Below are 9,583 nucleotides of genomic sequence, written 5' to 3' on the forward strand. Positions count from 1 at the left end.
AAACAATAAATCTGAAGAAGAGAAATCAAAAAGACCATCCCTTTTGTTACTGAAACAAAAAAAATCAAATATTTGGGAATAAATCTAACAAAAGAGGTAAAGGACCTATACAAAGAAAACTATAAAACACTGTTAAAAGAAATAGAAGAAGACACAAAGAAATGGAGAGACATCCCCTGCTCATAGATTGGAAGAATAAACATTATTAAAATGGCCATCCTTCCAAAAGCAATATACAGATTCAATGCTATTCCAATCAAAATTTCAATGCCATTCTTCAAAGAAATAGAACAATTATTGATGAAATTCATATGGAATCACAAAAAACCCCGAATAGCCAAAGCTCTCCTGAAAAAAAAAGAAGGGAATGGAGGCATCAGACTCCCAGACTTCAAACTATACTACAAAGCCATAATCATCAAAACTGCATGGTATTGGAACAAGAACAGACATACAGACCAATGGAATCGAATAGAAAATCCAGAAATAAACCCACAGATTTATGGTCAACTAATCTTTGACAAAGGAGCAAAGAATATGCATTGGAGCAAAGAAAGTTTGTTCAATAAATGGTGCTGGGAAAACTGGGTCGCTACATGCAAAAGAATGAAGCTTGACCACCACCTCACACCATACACAAAAATCAACTCAAAATGGATTAAAGAACTAGACATAAGACCTGAAACCATAAAATATATAGAAGGAAATATAGGCGAAACACTACGTGATTTGCACATCAAAGACATCTTTACAGACACATCACCCAAAGCAGTGATAGTGAAGGCAAAGATAAACAGCTGGGACTACATCAAATTAAAGAGCTTTTGCACAGCAAAAGAGACAATAACAAAAACAAAGAGAAACCCCACCAACTGGGAGAACATTTTTGCACCCAACACTAATGATAAAGGACTGATCACAAAAATCTGCAAAGAGCTGATGAGACTCAACAACAACAAAGAAAATAATCCAGTCAAAAAATGGGCAGAAGAGCTTAAAAGAAACTTCTCTGAAGAGGAAATGCAAATGGCCAACAGGCATATGAAAAAATGTTCAACATCACTTGTCATCAGGGAAATGCAAATCAAAACTACCATGAGATACCATCTTACACCAGTGAGAATGGCACATATTAAAAAAACTAGCAACAACAAATGTTGGCGAGGGTGTGGAGAAAAAGGAACTCTTCTGCACTGTTGGTGGGAGTGCAAACTGGTCCAACCACTGTGGAAAGCTGTATGGAGATTTCTGGACCTACTAAACATAGAGCTTCCATATGATCCAGCAATTCCACTCCTAGGTATTTACCCAAAGGACACAGAAACATCAATTCCAAAGAGCACCTGCACCCCTATGTTTATAGCAGCACTGTTTACAATAGCTAAGCTTTGGAAACAACCCAAATGCCCAAAAATAGATGACTGGATCAAGAAGATGTGGTACATATATACCATGGAATATTACTCAGCATTCAAAAAAGATAAACACATGCAATTTGCAGCAACATGGATGGCGCTGGAAGGGATCATGCTCAGCGAAATAAGCCAAAAAGAAAAAGAAAAATACCGGATGGTCTCACTCATAGCAGGAATCTAGAAAACTTAAATAAGGGACCAGGAAAATGAATAACTATAAGAAAGTGAAAATCAAAATCAACAAAAAACTATGAACCAGAGACACTTTTAGGGGGGCGGGGGTGGGAGGGGAGGGATTGGGGTCAGAATGGGGGGGCTGCAATTGTATGGGGAATATAACAATAAAATTTATTTTAAAAAAAAAAAAAGATTTATTTATTTATTTATACAAGCACTGGGCACAGCCAGAAGAGCAGGAGGGCGAGAGAATTCACCAGAACCAGAGCAGGGAGCAGAGCAGGCAGAAGGACCGATGCACACTGCTGAGGGGAGCAGCCAGCAGCAGGAGAGGTCTGCGTGCCATGTGGGACCCTCCTCCCGTGGCTGGGGAGCAGCCGGGGATCGAACCGGCGCTGCAGAGGCTGCGGGCATCTTCGCAACCCAGCGCTCAACCGCTGCGCCACCGGGGAGGCCCCTATCCAGCTTCCTTAGGTCCAGAGGACCTGTGGTCAAACCCCTGTGCAGGATGCACTAGCCCCACCTCCTTCAGGAAGCTGACCTGATATTCCAACAGCAAGTGAGGGGCATTGTGCTGTGTGTGCCCTTCTTTGTACCATTATAAAAAGAAGTCATCACAGTAGAAGTGGCCACCTCCTCAATTTCACTCAGGAAACTAGCAATGTGAAATGACCCCTGAAGATGAATTGGGAGACCACCCCCACGCCACTTCTCCACGCTATAGTTTACCATACTTTCTCATCCTGCGAAGATGAAGATGCTATTCACCCAGCCACGGACCAAAATGTTAGTGTAGAAAGGTATCACATGGTTTCTGCATTTCTGCCCTGCAATATGACCATGTCCCTTTGGTACTACAGTTGTTGTTGCTGGGGGTTTCTGTGATAACTCTTGTCATTTTCTCCATAGCCTGACTCCAAGTACAACATGATTACAAGCTTATCAGGCTGCAGCACACATGGTCCCGATTTTATTCAGGGATGACGGAAAACAGAGCGTCTGGAATATATCTTTGTGGAGCAGCCATTTTACTTTAAGATTTGGAAGAACCAAATACTTTGCAAGAACCATATACTCTCCCTCACAAACAGAAAAGATTAGGGGAAGGGAGCAGTGCCCAGGGATAGTGTAGTCTCTGAAGCTTCCCCAGGTGCGGAGAGCAGCCCAGGCACTGCTCGGTGAAGCCGGCCATTGCGTCATTGTGCTTCTGGCCCATTGAAAGTTCCTGGATTATGTCCCGCTCGTAGCCCATGGACAGCAACACCTCCCTTAACAGGGGTCCTTGTAGTCATGGGGTGGCTCAATGTAAAGCCTGAGCTCTTCGTCCTGGCCCATGTTTATTCACAGGCCCCTCTAGATATTCTCTAAATACCACACTGGAGTGGAGGGTGAGGAAACATCAGCAGATTTTCACATTCTAACGACAGAAGGAAAAGAGTGTCATATTTTCTGCTCAGTATCCATTGCCATGCTCCCTAAAGTCTTCCCCACAAAGGCAGAGTCCCAGTGGCCATAACTAGAGAACAACTCCTAATTCTACACACCCACTGTGGGCGTCATAGTTTGGGCCTCAGGGCTGAGGGGGGCAGGGAGGAGGGGGCAGCTTCCACTCAAAGTATTCAGTTTATGGCCCACAGTGAACTCTCCAAAGCCAAAGTCTCCAATGTGTATGTTCAGGTCAGTGCCCCCAGCAGCTTCTCTGGATCAGATCCCTGAGGATGACACTGGTGGTGGTGAGACTACACAGCAGATACCTATCTGCTGGATTCTGCCTCGGGCCTCTGAGACTGTAATCCAGGACATCATCAAGCACCTCATGTCATGAAGTGCTCTAACCAGGTAGAGCGCATCTAAGGGGAAAAGTAGAAAGTGATCATCTGTGCCCAGAGAAAGTCTTAGAGAAGATCTGAGAATACCTTAAGTTTATCCCTGAGTCTGATCCTCCACACAGAGACAGCTTATGGACAGGAAAGGGGGAGAAACTTATTTCCAGAGTTACCACATTATTGGATTCAAATGGCCAGTGTTCAACAACAACAACAAAAATGAAAAAGCCTACAGAGACAGGAAAGCAGGATCCATTCGACAGGGAAAAAATTAATTTTCTCAACTATATTTGTAAATATTTTCTTTTCTTATGTGTAGACTCCAAAAGGAGGAGGAGGAAGAGGAGACAGAGTAGCCTTGCACTCCTTGCACACCGCTCTGCATGGAGCCGCTCCACCGGGGCTTCATCAGCGCTCACAACTCTGCCTCAGCCTTCACGGCCAGCCCGAGGAGATCCTGAACTCAAGTCAAGGCTAAAAGCTGAGGCTCATAGGTCATTTCTGAGATTGCGTCCTCTCCTGCATACATGCATAGCTTTCTAGATGCCTGGTTTCTGCAAATCTTTCCAAAACTCTCACTTGCCAAAGTACAGAAGGTGCTCAAAACAGACTCCCCTTCTCAGAGCTGGCCTCCTCAGGACATGCCACTTATTTGGAGCAAAAATAAATGGCAGCTCACAAGAAGTTCTTGCCTTTCCCCTAACGGGAGTATCATCCAGGTGTGGCATTTGTGCTCTCCATCTGAGAAACCCATCTTTCCCTTCAGAGTAAACATGAAGTGATCCCCTCTTCATCATGTGAAGACCTCTCCTCTGTCCTTGGCACCCCAGGCCCTGACCTACTCATTGGGATTTAAGTTCTTGTCTCTCCAATTAGAAAGGAATCTTCAAAATCAATGTAAATAGCCTTTGCACACCTGATTAAATCTTTTTCCTTCTACCAAACTCTCTGGTGCTGTTTTGATTATGTGAACAATCTGAGAGGAACCCAGAAAGGTGGGGGAATTTTTCCCCGTGCCACAACACTATCTCACCCCCAACTTTTCCTCCTAGCCACTGTTCCTTCTCTTTGAGTCACTGAAATCTATCAGCTCAATAGCAAAGTCTCCTCCAGATGCTCCTTAGCTGCTTCTCTGTCCCAAGAGTCTGAGTTAGGACAAATAAAGGCAGGCCCTTTGCATCCCCCTTGAGGGAGCCCTCCAATAGACTAATGCAATTTTTAGGAACAAGATCCACTCTGCTCCCTCCAGAACCAGCAACCCTCCCAGAGAAAGCAGGCTGCCATCTCCAAGATCACTAGTGAGGCAAGGAAGCAGGTAGGGCAACATAAGTGTATGGGCCACAAAGCTCTTCTACTGTGTCACCCCCATTTTTCTTGATCAAGCAGTCATTTCATTCCTGTAAACCTTTGACTACTTTCCTGAGTTCCAGTAAGATAATTCTGACAGTTTTTGCAAGGTTTTCATTATCTGTGGAGTGATGAAACCTTAAGAGTCCCCTACTCTATTTCTATTTTCCTCTCTTCAATAACCACTCTGCTATTTAAGATTGCCTAAGTGTGTGGCAGAAGAGGGCACCCAGAACATGGGCTACATGTAGAGAAGGTGCTGGTGGCTCAAGAAGCTACTGGCTCTAGGCTACTCCTACCTGAACATGCCCGAAGTCCAGTTTCTCACTCAGAATCCATCAGTCCCCTCGGTTTCTCCATAACTGAGCTTACAGATCACCCATCTGTGATCCCAAAGAATCCTGATCATTGACTGCCAGGAATGTGGCACTTCTTTCCAAAGGAACTAGCAAAAGTAAAGCAAAAATGGGTAAGTAGTCAGTATTAATATGTGTTTCCCTGAGTCCCTGCTGAGCTCCGGGGAATGGCTGCCGCTTGCCCCCAGTTGGCTATGGTGTCCAGGGCTCCTAGAGGACATACATCTGCCAGGTCCACAGCAGGCTGCTGGACCTGAAAGCCTAGTGGGCTTAGAAAGGTAAGCAACGTTAAGATTTGTTTTTAAATTAAAATTATATTTGCAGATAATATTTTGTTACCGTCACAAGGGCTCAGCAGGAGCCTCTGTTTTCCATCTTGCCCTGATGCGTTACTGTCAGGTTTCTGCTTAACCGCCTTACCTTTCCCAGTGGTCAGATCGTCAGCAGCAGGTCCGAGCCCCCATTGGCTAACACTACTGTCTCTCTCTGACGTCCAAATTTGCCAATTTCCCGCCTCTGCGTTGCTAAGAGACAGGATCCTGCCCCAGGAACCTGCGACTGTAACTTGGCTTTGGTCAGCGTTCCTGGAAGGAGTGTGCTCCTTGGGGTTGGCCAAGGCTTTGTGAGTTCAGCAAGGGATTCTCATGGTCATCTGGCTTTGGCTCCACGCTGACCAGGTATCTGCAGGGGTGGGACTGTGCGGGGCAGAGGGAGAAGGTCCCTGAGAATGGCCAGCACTGCAGGGTCAGCTGTCTTGCAGAGCTCAGGGAAGACCGGCCGCTGTGAGGGCTTTGGATAAGTAAGTGCCAGCGGCGGAGGGCCCATCGGTAGGGGACCCCAGTAAATGTGTAACAGGGCGGTCCCCAGGAAAGGGGGAGGTTCCAGGTTTCCTGCCCCACCCAAAAGGAGGGTGGAGCTGAGCAGAGAGAAGAAGCTGCAGAGGAGATTGAGGAAGGAAGCAGGATGGAGCCAGGAGGCCTGGAGCAGGCGCATGGAGCCTAGAGACACGTGAAGAAACTGTGCTTGTCTTTTGGTCGTGGACGGAGTGACACAGATGTGGATGAGACCCGTGGGGAGGTGACAATGGCAGCTTTTATCTTGATTTTGATTTTGCTCTTTTCCTTCCGGGCTTGTCTGGTTGTTTCTGACCCTTTTCTGTGGGTCCCCACTGGAAGATGCTTTAGACTTGTGGCAGGCTTTGGGGCCTTGCTCTGGACCAATCCCATTTGGATGGACTTTTAACCACGAGGGGACGGGTAACTTTGGGTGCATGATTTAGAAAAGATATTCTTTGCCTTTTCTGTACTGTTTCCTATTGTATTAAAGTTCCTTCCCATAAAAGTCTCATATGTTTTGTGTTGATGCCGCGGATGGCAGAACGCATTTAGAATAGGCAGGTTTGCAGGGTCTGGGCTGCCCATCTCCCTGCCCTGTAACAGATTGAGTGGGTGGCGAGGCCAGAATTCGTCTGTGATACCAGTGGCGGCAGCAGAGAATTGGGCTGGAGCTTGGAGCCCACATTTTAAATTTCAGGAAGGGATGAATGATTTTTAGAATTTTTAGACACCTCTGCAAAGTCAAATATCAATGTTGATTTTTTTTATTTTTTAGAGGAAAAATGCTTTTTTTATTTATATTTTGTCTTTTTATTGATCAAATTTTATTTTATTTTTTACATCATTGTTCATTTTTAAACAATGTTTACTCTCCCCTCCCCTCAGGTGTAGTCCCCATAGAATTTCCTTCACCAGTGCACCCGTGCACCATCACCTCAGTCCCCTGTGCTCCTGATATTTGACCTTGTTAATGACTTTTACATTTTATGACCCGGTCAGACAGGTAAGTAGAAAAACACCAGTGGATAAGAAGCCTAAAAAGAAACCATGTCTGCTGCTCCAGATCCGCAGTGAGCAGCAGCAGCTCTGAGCCGGGTTACAAGAATGAAGAACTGTTGCCTAATTGGAAAGAACCAGCATTCCAGATTTAAAAAAAAAAAAAAAAAACCTGAAGAGGCTTCTCCTGTTTTGTATATTATGTGAATGATTCACATCTTATATAGGTTTGCACAAGTTCCTGGGACTTGGGGGGAGGGGGGAGAGGGGCCAGGAGAGAATGCTCTGTGTTTATCTCTTGGAAAATAAGAAAATAGTATTTCTCCTTTGCAATCAGTTGTAACAGATGTGAAAATAAATATCCTTGACTCTAATATGACTATACAAAAAGCATCGATGTGTTTCAGGTACTAGATGTTGCTACTATCATCAAGTGATGCCATGTTGACCTTTTTAATCATTCCTCCCTGGCAAGCACAAAGTTGAACCATTATATTTTATATCTGTAAGGATATACATTATGAAAGTACCCATCAAACTCATTGTAACAGATCTTTTTTGAGTTGACTTCATTCTACATCAAAAAAAAAAACTATGAAATAGCACTGTCTTTACTGTAAGTTCGAGGCCAGGGCAGGGATGGGGCAGGAAAGGGGAACTTGAAACTGCTGCCACCTGCATCCCCGAGACCAGCTGGGGGGCGGGGAGGAGGGTGCGGATAAGCAGTCATGAAACGAACAACCAGTTAGAGAGAAAAGCAACTCCTCTGAAAAGTAACTTCACTCTGCATTCTCCACCTCCAGCCAAGGCCAGCCCCCTGCCCTATGAAAGCTTACCCTCATCCCTCCAAAGGGCAGACTTCTCTGACCTCCACGCGGGTGGTGAACCTCGCCTGCCTGAGAGCCAATAAAATCTCTGCCTTTCAGAAACTAGGCTTGACTCTCCCTCCCTCCCTCCCTCCCTCCCTCCCTCCCTCTCTCTCTACTGCACCAAAACCTTTCAGTAACATTCTAATTAAAATTATTTGTCAAAAAAAAAAAAAAAAGATTAAAGGAACTCTCCTACACTGCTGGTGAGAATGTAAACTGTTCCAACCACTATGGAGAGCTGTGTGGCCGTGCCTCAATGTGCTAAAAATGTAGCTTCCCTATGATCCAGCAATTCTACACCTAAGCATTTATCCAAAGGACACAAAAACATTAATTCGAAAGGACACCTGTACCCTTATGTTTATTGCAACACTATTTACAATAGGTAAGCTATGGAAACAACACAAATGCTCTGAAATAAATGACTGGATCAAGACATGGTATATATACACGTCTCAGCTATATTACTGAATATTACTCAGCTATCAAAAAAGATAAACTCATGCCATTCGCACCAACATAGATAGAGCTGGAAGGGATCATTCTCAGTGAAATAAGTCAGAAAGAAAAAGAAAAATAGCGGATGGCCTCACTTACAGGAGGAATGCAGAGGAGCCAAATAAGGGATCAGAAAAAAAGTTATTACAATAAAGCGAAAATCAAAATCAACAAGCAACTATAAACCAGAGATATTCTGCAGGGCGTGGAGAAGGGAGTAGGATCAAAACGGGTGGGAAGAGCACAAGGGACTATGGTGATGGGGCACGGGTGAATTGGTGGTGGGAATTTCACAGGGACTATAATGAGATGAGAAAGTATATATTGTTTTAAAAAAATGCAGAACGATGTAAAAAATATATTAAAAAGTAAAATTAAAAATATATATATTACAATAATGGTAAAAAAAAATTGCTCAGGTAGAGCACATAAATTCCCATTAGTAGAATTTGTCTTTATGATTTTTTTCCTTATGGGATTCGTGCAGTCAATGTTTCAGTTGGTTGCTAAGGCCTGAATGCTTGTGTCCCCCCAAATTCATCAACTAGCACTAGCCATTATTAGCCTGATTAATAATAACAACTCTTCGGGGACATTCCCAAATATACCCACCCAAGCGCAGCTGGAAAGAGGAGCCCAAGGGTGTCTTGAGTGATGCCCAACAATCAGCAACGGGCCCGCCAGAGCAGCTCCCCACACTCCTCCCCAGGAAGACAACACTGGGCGCCAGCCGCCTGTCGCGCTACATCCGAGTCCCCCACTGCGCGAGCTCGAACTCTCGCGAGAGCCGCCGCAGACTCACTGAGTCGCAAAGCGGCGGGAACTCAAGCTCTCGCGAGAGTGGGCGTGACCTAATTGCTCCGCGCGGCTGTGCGCGGCCGGAGGCGGGAGTCATGGACCGTCCCGGGCCGCCCTGCGGACGAATGGACAGACAGCAGGACCGCGACGTGCGCGAGCTCGTCCGCCACTTGGCGGGCGTCCAAGACGAGGCGGACCCCAACTTCCAGCTTGCCCTGCACTTCGCTTGGTCCAACTTCAGGTGTGGGACGCGGCGCCGGGGCCCCTAAGGGGTCAGGTGGGGCCGGGCCGCCCCGCCCACCCCCACCCAGGGTCCCGCCATCTCCGCGCTGCTCGGGGCCCTCGGGCGCGCGGGTCCCGTTCACAGGGGACGCGCGCTTCGTAAAACAGTGGATTGTTGTGGGTGGGTCTCCCGGGAGAAAGGGTCTGTATTTGTTGTTTGCTCCACCCACTCCATAGCGTGGG

This window comes from Talpa europaea, assembly GCF_964194135.1.
Source record: "Talpa europaea genome assembly, chromosome: 14".
Taxonomy (NCBI): domain Eukaryota; kingdom Metazoa; phylum Chordata; class Mammalia; order Eulipotyphla; family Talpidae; genus Talpa; species Talpa europaea.